This window comes from Macrobrachium nipponense, chromosome 13, assembly GCF_015104395.2.
Source record: "Macrobrachium nipponense isolate FS-2020 chromosome 13, ASM1510439v2, whole genome shotgun sequence".
Classification (NCBI taxonomy): Eukaryota; Metazoa; Arthropoda; class Malacostraca; order Decapoda; family Palaemonidae; genus Macrobrachium; species Macrobrachium nipponense.
Genome location: NC_087206.1, coordinates 40,014,394 through 40,025,141, shown reverse-complemented (window position 1 = coordinate 40,025,141; position 10,748 = coordinate 40,014,394). Strand labels below are relative to the sequence as shown.

The following is a 10,748-nucleotide window of genomic DNA, read 5'->3' as shown; positions in this document are numbered from 1 at the left end:
TTTCTGATTGTTACACCACCCGCATATATGATCATCTACCCTTATTAACAACTGATATGTCATTTTAATTTCATGCATTTTTACTCATATAATTACTACATCTCATTTTCTTGGAAAATAATCTTCCCTTTGAAATGGGTTAATTGCATAGTAGATTAAGACAACGGTCCTTATGATGTTTATCTTTTAAACTTCTAAATGCAAAATTCACAAGCGATGTTCTCGATTCTCTGAACATAAACAAACCGTCTAAACGCGTACCCCATGTTTACATACGGGCCTGTCTTTGTCACTTCATAGCGCTGCCAAAGTATATAGAATACTATATACCTTAAGCACTGCCTTACCACCTAACGAGTAATCTTTCCGTCCCCAGATATTATTCATTCTTAAAACCCTGGCTCTTTCTTGTACAGCTTCCTCGGTCTCTTACATAATTTTAACTTTACCTGTTCTGATGCGTAGCTTTAATCAAGTCTCTCTCTCTCTCTCTCTCTCTCTCTCTCTCTCTCTCTCTCTCTCTCTCTCTCTCTCTCTCTCATTTGAGTCAAACGAATTTCAAAATAATTATGCTATCTATCACGTTAATTATTGGCAAAATAATTTCAACATTCTGTATTGAGTCATGCATCATTGCTTTAAGTATTCTATCTCTCTTTTCCACACGTACATAAGACCCTTTCACTCGTTGACCTTGGCCCACATTTCGTTTTCTTGGCATCCATATTTTATTCTCCCTCATTGTGCCTTCGTACCCTCTTACGCTCCCGCCGTTCCAAGGTCTCTATTTTGGAAAAATTCTTAACTCTACTTTAGTGCTACTTTTCTTTCGTACTTCAGTTTTCTCTTTCTTTTCTACCTTTTCATTACATAATGTTCTTTATTCAGGCTTTTGTTATGTTATGGTATTGTTGTATATGATCAACTAGAATGAATATGCCAGAACTCTCTCGTAAAGTTGTTTTTCAAGTTGTCTTTCAATCTGTTCTGATTCATAACTTACTGGTTTTAACAAATTTGTTCGTCTTCATTATTATCTTTACAATTACCTTTCATATTAGTATTTGTTTATTGGAAGAATTGTATTTCTAATGCAGCCTTCCCTCGGAACGTGTCTGTGAATTATTTTTAAGTTAGAAAGTCTAAAACAAAAAGTCTGTAACTCTTTCTTTCTCCTCACAGTGAACGTTGTCCTTGTCTCTAAAACCTTGTATTTCATGTTATGAAAATAGCTTTTTTGTTTATTTCTAAATAAATATTAACAGTACATAAATATTTAGGATATCTGCCCTTGAACTGAGCGGCAGGACTTAAGAATGCGACATCCTCGTGTGTGATTCTGTTTTAATAGTAGGTATGAATTTTAGGCCGTCAGCTCTTACTTCTCATCTGTTTTCTGTTTGGTACATTTCTGTTTTGTCGGAGTGTGTTCGTGTATATGTGTGTGTGTGTGTGTGTTTGCGTGTATAATAATAGAATATGCGCCTTGTGATTAATTCAGTTTTCTACCTAAATAAAGATCATTAAACGCATTCCTATTTGTGTACATTTTCAGTAGTAAGATCGTTGGTATGGTACGACTGACAAAATGCGTTATCTTGCATATTTTGGGAATAGGAAATCGCCACCAAACTTAATGATAAAGGCAGCAATAAAACTAGAAATTTATGAGACCCAGAAAAATCAGTTGCAATGAAAGAACTGTGATGATGGATATTAGAAGCCAAGTAGCTGCCTGCGACTCGTGTTATTAAAAAAATCAGGACTTGCAACCAAGTAAATATAGGTTTTGTTTGCCTGATGTTTGTTACGAGGCTTCCTAATATGAGAAGAAATCTTCATCTACGCCTCAAAGGAACAGCTACTTGAATAGTATTTATGCAAAAAGCAAGGTGAAGGAAAAGGACAACAAGAAGTTGGAAGTGCCGAACTATTTATCAAAGGAGTTGTTTTTTCAATTATTTCCCATGTAAGAAGGAGAAAAGCGACCCGGGACAGTAAATTACCCAAAGGCTGAGGAGTCCAAACATCCCTCCCCACACCCAAAAGGTTTCTTATCCAAATCCAAAACGGTTCCTGAATATAATATCTTTTTATCGCCCACATATTTTACCCTTGTCTTAACACTGAGTCGTGTGATCCTTCAAGACAAGTTTGAATTAATCACAGATCTCCAATGTTCATAGAAGTGAGGGATTCAGTTGCATTTTCATGAAAAGCACTAAAAAACTGAAGCAACAGCTGCACAATACTGAATTTCATTAAGTTACAAAAATCACAGAATTACGCTGCAACATCGTAGCTAATAGGTAAAATTAGATAAATTCTAGATTGAGTACAAACAAACAAGACCAATGGGAGTGAAGTTACAGGAAATATGAAGGGCTAAATCATTGACATTGAGAAGGGATATTTTAAAGAAGGTTAATTTATCAATGCGGAAAAAAGGGGAAGATAAGAGCTAGACCCTGAGGATACCACTACGATTAGAAGACGTGAAATGGCGTAGTGTTATGCTCTAAACAATCAATTCATTAGGTAAAATGCAAGCAATTAGGTTAAAAAGGTGCTTCAGTCCATAATGAGAATACTTGTCTATAAATAAAGAAAATATTTATACCATCCACATAAGTGAATATGCATCCATTTGCATTTGTTTGCACGGTCAACGCCGGAGGGAAAGGGAGAAAAGGTGAACAAAGCAAAATCCATTCGAAGTTTCGTACATTCTGTGGCCAAGAAAGATGTTTCCTTTGTGTCCTTTCCACAGGTTTTCATTGAGAAATATCGACCATTTTCTCACCTCCACGAGAACCCTCGGCTCTCATCATCGTCTGTAATGGCAAATAACCATCTATTCTGGAAAAAATGTCATTGGGTTCTGGTTTCAGAGAAGTTAGAAGTTCTGAATGTCCTTCCGCTTTCTTCTCTCTCTAGTTCACCCAGTAAGTAAACTTGATTATCTGATGCTTCTTTCTTTGTGGAGGTTAACTGTTTGATTCTTTTTAATTTTATTAATATATATATATATATTTATAATATATATATATATATATATATATATGGATATTATATATATATATATATAGATATATTATTATATATATATATATATATTATATATATATATTACATGGGAAAACCGCCATGTATTTCATACGGTAAGCGTGGACACGAAACGGAAGGCAGACCCCCCACACATGGCTCTCTCTCTCTCTCTCTCTCTCTCTCTCTCTCTCTCTCTCTCTCTCTCTCTCTCTCCATTCTAACAGGTAATGAAAATGAGAGAGTTGCATCATAACATAACGTTTATTTACAATAACTAAATTAAGTCGATTAAACTAAGTAATCCAGTCTTACAGACTAACTTAAAACAACTCATTGTCAAGTCACCCAAAAGGTCACACCTTTCACCCTGGGAACTCTGTCCACAGAAATCCAGAACCACTGCCAAAGATACAGAAAAACATTCTGGTAAGTACACACACAAGTTTAAAGACAAAGTTAATAAAATGGAACATTTTACAAGATATCAAACAAGCCACCCCTTTGGCTAAAGTAAAGGTAACACTTACCCATTCCCAACCGGACACTAAACACTATGTCAAAAACTCCACCCCCAGGCGAATGCCACGGCATCTTTGCCTATGACTCGAAGCCCTCTGTCAAAATCCCTCTCATAGGCTTGGGTATGAACGCTTTTAAACAGAAAGAGGCGCACACGCACATACGAAACACACCCAGTTCGCTAGCGCCTCGCGGTTCTAGCTGCATCTAGTTTCACAAAGGCACTTTGGGAAGAGTTCATAAACTGTCGTACATTGACTCGACGAACTAAGCATTTTTATCTCACGCCATCCCTAGAAACTCATTCATCAAGCTACTCTCAGGTCGTTACTCTGCACTGTCCTCCACATTCCACAGGTTACAGAGAATGCACGAACAATACATAATTAATCAAAACCCTATGTCTTACAGATTGCTCGGCCTCTCACCTATATGCTAGCCCCCGCCTAGCAGAATTGCTTATATAATATAAAACATTGGCCGGCTTAAAACAAAATAAGTAAAACTGCACGTCTCTGGCATATAAAATAAAGTCTTATCACGCTTTAATCTCCCAATACACAAAAACGCATTTTCTCCCATATTTTCTGCATTAGGATTCTGAATATCCCTCTTCGCTTGTCTGCAAGTAGCTGCACAGACAGCAACAGGCTATAGCAGGCTGTAGCAACTGTAGGAAGACGGAATGCCTCCCTCATCGTAGAAGACTCTCACGGCTTCTTGTAGATCCCCAAAAAACACAAGCTGTAGAATTCTCTCGATCACCCACGTGGAAATACTTGTAATCACCATGGGCAACATGGCAGCAACCTCACGGCTGGTGGACGTCTTGCTGGTCGTCGGGAACTTTTGGGCGTTAGTATGTCAGTCAGGTCTTTGGTCAATCTAAGAAAATAACCCAAACATACTACCTCTATCAAACAATGATCTCAAAAAGGTCAGAAATACTAACTGAACGTCTCCCAATTAACTCCCTTAAATATGACTACTAAAATGATAAGTCATCATCACAACTCTCTAAGAAAAAAACACATCAAGTTCTCCAATTCAATTCTCCAAAACTCGCAATCAGGCACACACACAACTCAGAAATCACAGCAACTCCACGGAATTCTGCACTCACATTTCGAACTCGAATGTGCTCACAAGAAAAAAAAAAAAGAAAAAAATTCGTAACAAGCTCAAGAAAGAAAAGAATCACGTAACACCCAGACCCAAAAAATTCTCTCTAGTTCTGACAACCCACAAAATCAGTAAAAATCTCCAACTTTTAACAGCAAAAATTAATCACAATGAGACTTAATGTCAAACTCCCATTTACGTAAGCAATAACCCTCGAAAAATTACACCTCCCGGTAAAATCAAATCTCCCGTCCAAAAAAGAAATGTTATTTAAGCTCAATCCCCAAATCATATCTCTCATAGGAAAAGGAAGAAAAATAATAAAAAAAAAGAATAATCACAAGTAGATTTCCCCAATCACAAAATACATAATACATGTATAATATGCATAACTCCCGCGTTTTCCCCAAGAAATGCTCCATGTAAAGTTATGGAATTTGCCAGAAAGCAAACTCTCACACATGCGCTTTCGTGAAATGCTATAGCCACATTTCCCAGATATTGCAAAAATTCTGATCTATCACCATCAGAGGAAAAGAATCAGCACACGCTCATCACATCGCTTGTCAGCAGAAAAATCACCTGCGGACGCATGCTCAAACAACAGCACAAAAATTGTCCAGTCAGACACGTAAGTTTGGAAACTCATGATCTAAGAAAAAAAAAAGGTCTCAAACTGACACATTTCACAGAATTAACTCCAGGTTTATGACAATGTGTTCAAAAATTTGTCCTGCGACTTATTCCTCAAACATGACTTTTCCCATATTATATTTCTCCAAGAATAACAACTTGTGAACATGAAAATAACACACACATCTCCATTTATGACTCGTAATGCAGTAATGCCACTCGCCTCTAAATAGACACGAAATCAAAAAAAAGAGAACCTCAGAAATCTTCTCTTGTCTCGAAAAAAACTCCATAACCACAAAAAAAAGGGTTACCCGCCCAAGATTAATTCCAACTCCATTATGAGACATCATATCAATAATAACACCACTCCGGTTATAGAAATATTTCCTCCATTTGGTTAATAACCAACCCCCTTATATCATTCTCTTATTTCTCCAAAGCCACATGTCAGTAGAAAAAAAGACACCACTCCAGGAATAGAGAATAATCACCTCTATTTCGGCAAATACAAAATATTTACCTCTATTTCCACCAATAACTCCATGTGGAACAAAACAAGGCTCCAAATAAATATATATCTCCAAAAAATGTGCACTCAAGGCAACTAACTCACATACTCACAAATATTGCCCCATAATCTCCAAATATGTGTCTCCATTTGCAACAAAGATGGCTGCAAAATAATTGAACTAAACATAGCTCATACCACTATTGGCAAATATCAAAAATGGCCAAAAATATACATCTCCCATATATTATATCTCAAATATAACTCCAAAATAATATATACCTCCAATTATCTCCCCAAAATAATATATCTCAATTATAACTCCAATTCTAACTCAATTATAACTCCAATTCTCCAGAGAATAACTCAATGTTATAGTAAAAAACTATAAAAACGTCACTCCATTTAGCATAACTGCTAAAAAAGGCAAAAAAACTCGGCAAATAAAACTGTCTAGAAAGTTCTAGAAAAAACCACCAATGTGCCATAAGTCATTATAACAGAACTCCCAACTCACAGTGTCTAAGCAAAGACTTCCCCATATGCACTACGACATAAGCCACTAGAAAACTTAACCAAGTTCCTATCTCTCACAAAGTTGTCACAAATACAACAAGGGTATTGTGCAAGAAAACTCACAATTTCTGGAAACACAAAATATCCAAGAGAAAAAAAAATGTAGTGCCATTACATATGCATTCAAAACGTGCAAGAAATTCTCCCCTATATTACTCTATAGCATCAAATAGCTAAAACACGAACACGTTCTCTTAAATGACTCTAAGTCATGAACTGAGATAATATTCACACTAACTGGAGAGAAAAAACAAATTCAAATTCACCCATGGTAAAAAAAAACTTGTGTCAGCGATGGCTAATTTCCAAAAAAAGGAGAAAAGAAAAATCAACGGCACCATTAACTATCTCTAGTAACACACTAGATGTCAAGCAATTATCTGCTGAACTCATAAAAAAAGAAAAAAAAAACTAAAACAATGTGTTGTTAGTTCTTCCCATAATCACAAAAGATTTCACCTCCCTTGACAGCATTAAAACACCCACGTATTAGTATAAAAAAAATCAGTATCAGAAATATCATTATCACAAAATCACCAAAAAAATTGCTATCATCAAAATCATCAGTATCAGTACAAAAATTAACACCAAAGTTAATGCTTGTCCATTCTCCAAAAATTCAGCAAAATTCAGCAAAATTCAGCAAAATTCCACACAATTCACCAAGATTCAGCCAGATTCATCAAGATTCAGCAAAACTCATCCCCGTGAATCACTGAAATATTCTCCAAAGTTACAAAAACTGAACAAATAATTAACACAAGACTTCTCCCATTAATTCATTGTAATAATTCTCCCTGAATAATTATCTGTAATAATTATTAAATAATCTCCCATGAAATATCTCAAATCTCTCGTAAAACAATTCTCCCGTAATGATAATTATACTTAAGCAAACCTCCCGTGACACATCTCAAGTATAACAATTATTAATAATAACAATAATAATAACTCTCCAAAGCAATAATTCTCTCGCAAAGGGTGAAATTCAAATAGCATACAACAGTAATGCTGAATCCTATGACATACAATTTCTCCAGCATGCAACACCATGACTAACACCATTGAAACACAAACACAGATACCACACCAATCATCGGCATTTCAAAGTAATTTCTCCAACACAATAAAAAAAATAATCTGTGTATCCCCCTTATATTTGTGTCTTTCAAGGCACAAAGAAACATATAACACATCCCGTGCATGTTAACTACTTTTCCCTTCATTTTCGGAAAAGAAAAATCTCTTTATTTCCTTTTCTCTTCATCCAAGAGAGAGAAAAAAAAAAAATCTCTTTTCTTAAAAAAAGACTCTACGGGCATTTCACTTCATCAACTAATCAACCAGCTGATATCTTAGCATCCAATGTCAAGGCCAAATCCATCTCCAACACTAAGAAAAAAAAAGGAAAAGGGGGAAGTTCACTCATACTGAGACAAAAAAATTTCTCCCCCCCTGAGAACAACCCCTCAGTCAAGCGGCAGAACACTCCCCCGAGCCATGCCAGCAGTATCCCCCCATCTCGCAATACCCTCCCCTGCACTATCTCACGAGTGAGGCTAGTGGTACCCATGCAACTACCCTCCCAAGGGATGCCCGTACACCCTCGCAATGCAAGGCGCCTCTCTGCAGAAATATGCTGAGCCCTTAAAATTGTGGCCGCTCTGTGTCTCTAAGCCAAATCTGCTTATATAAGCACAGTTCCCATGCATAGAAAAATACACTCCTATGTTTTAAACAAAGACGAATGCATACGTCTATTATAAACACGTGCAAATAAAGAAAACACTTCACTATGGGGAAAGAAAAAATTGTTTTGACCTCTTGAACCAATCCCATAACCCTGAAATAAATTTAAACAAAAACCCACTCCTTTCAAAACAATAGTTTTAACACTCACCACTCCCATAATGGGAACAAAAGGAACTCGAAATTCTTCGTAAAAACGCATAAATCTCGTCGGCACAATACAAACGCGACCGTGAGATGACTCCTAGCAACTCACTTACAAACTAGACTGAGTTGCTTGTCTCACGACTCCCACCCATCTCGGTACGAGCAAATTTGATGACCCTAATAGAAAATCTTTCCTCATCCCCCCATCCCACGGACGGACATTTTCTCTACCCCTTTTATTTCCTAACTGGCCAACCATCTCTACATTGGCGTTCCTAGGCATAGAAAAGCAAGAAAACTTTTTATATCCCCTCTTTAACCGTCTGCCACCACTATTACATGGGAAAACCGCCATGTATTTCATACGGTAAGCGTGGACACGAAACGGAAGGCAGACACCCCACATCTCTCTCTCTCTCTCTCTCAGGCTCTCTCTCTCTCTATCTCCCTCTCTCCTCTCTCTCCTCTTATCTCCATTCTAACAGGTAATGAAAATGAGAGAGTTGCATCATAACATAACGTTTATTTACAATAACTAAATTAAGTCGATTAACTAAGTAATCCAGTCTTACAGACTAACTTAAAACAACTCATTGTCAAGTCACCCAAAAGGTCACACCTTTCCCTGGGAACTCTGTCCCACAGAAATCCAGAACCATCTGCCAAAGATACAGAACACATTCTGGTAAGTACACACACAAGTTTAAAGACAAAGTTAATAAAATGGAACATTTTACAAGATATCAAACAAGCCACCCCTTTGGCTAAAGTAAAGGTAACACTTACCCATTCCCAACCGGACACTAAACACTATGTCAAAAAACTCCCCCGGCGAATGCCACGGCATCTTTGCCTATGACTCGAAGCCCTCTGTCAAAATCCCTCTCATAGGCTTGGGTATGAACGCTTTTAACAGAAAGAGGCGCACACGCACATACGAACACACAGTTCGCTAGCGCCTCGCGGTTCTAGCTGCATCTAGTTTCACAAAGGCACTTTGGGAAGAGTTCATAAACTGTCGTACATTGACTCGACGAACTAAGCATTTTTATCTCACGCCATCCCCTAGAAACTCATTCATCAGGCTACTCTCAGGTCGTTACTCTGCACTGTCCTCCACATTCCACAGGTTACAGAGAATGCACGAACAATACATAATTAATCAAAAACCCTATGTCTTACATATATATATATGTATATTGTACTGCAAAACCTTGAGGGCTGTGAATTAGTGGTTTTTTAGCTTAAGCTTAATGAAAATAGGTAGAAAGGATCGTATACTCTAATCTCTCTCTCTCTCTCCCTTTCTCTCCATGTTTAGAAGGGATCGTATACTCTAATCTCTCTCTCTCTCTCTCTCCCTTTCTCTCCATGTTTAGAAGGGATCGTATACTCTAATCTCTCTCTCTCTCTCTCTCTCTCTCTCTCTCTCTCTCTCTCTCTCTCTCTCTCTCTGTCATTTTTGTTTAGCTCAGGCCTATCCACGCTCACTAAGTAGTAGTTATGGCATGAGTAGTAGTTAAGACAGAAGACTAGGCTACAAGTAACACTAAAACAACTTCGTTGAAGTTCCTTTTCCCTGAAATGCTTCGAAAGGATTCCAATTGTATGCAATTTGCACTTATGATGGAATCTTGGTTATTTCAATGTTTTGTATTTTTGCCAGTTCCGAAAAATATTTTCCTTTGTGCACTGAGAGTGCATTTTCCAGAATATGCTTGGCACCTGTCCCAAATCCTCCGATAGCCCACCTCTCCAGAACTAGAGAGGAAGAGGGAGCTCGAATCAGTTCAGTGTTTGCCTAATTCACCTGTTCAGCCGGAGACAGGAAAGATTTATTTTTCTTAATTACTGTCGCTTTATCCCCCTTTTCCTTTTCACAGAGTCGCAGTAAAAGAAATCTACTTTTTCCCTCCATCCAGGGGAAGGCTTTTTCTCTCTTCCCTGTTGGTAATGGGATATATCCATTTTTCAAAGGATAATGGGCTAGCGGGTATTGGGTTTTCGGGTTCCAAAGTAGTTCAGAGTATCGTCACTCTTCTTTTCCTCGTTCCTTCTCTATTCCACATGGAAGACACCGTCGTTCTATTCAGCCTTTCTTTTCTTATGGGAATAGGGCTGGGAATTTTCTTGTTCGTCCTCCTCTTCCAGTCACCTAGAAGAGATGGCCAGACTTTGAATGAAGGCTTATTCGGCGGAAGCATTAACATCAAGAATCATCCCCTCCCCACTCTCTCTCTCTCTCTCTCTCTCTCTCTCTCTCTCTCTCTCTCTCTCTCTCTCTCTCTCTCTCTCTCGAGTGTTTTAAATGATTTTATTGGCTTGCGAATGTGTATAGGCAAACTAGAATTATAAAAATAAATAAGATAATCATTACATATGTGTGTGTATGTATGTATGTTATATATATGTACATATATGTGTATACTTATATACATGTATA

General features: G+C 37.5%; 1 protein-coding gene and 1 long non-coding RNA gene across 5 annotated transcripts in view; one reads left to right on the top strand and one right to left on the bottom strand.

Moving 5' to 3' along the window:
* LOC135225755 (uncharacterized) overlaps positions 1–10,748 on the top strand; it is a 706,758-nt gene that overhangs the window by 309,941 nt on the left and 386,069 nt on the right. The gene's annotated exons all lie outside the window — the stretch shown is intronic.
* LOC135225457 (uncharacterized) lies at positions 8,814–9,382 on the bottom strand. Its single transcript, XR_010316972.1, has 2 exons — positions 9,092–9,382; positions 8,814–8,964 (listed from the first exon to the last, which is right to left on the bottom strand). It is a non-coding gene; the product is annotated as an uncharacterized LOC135225457 (long non-coding RNA).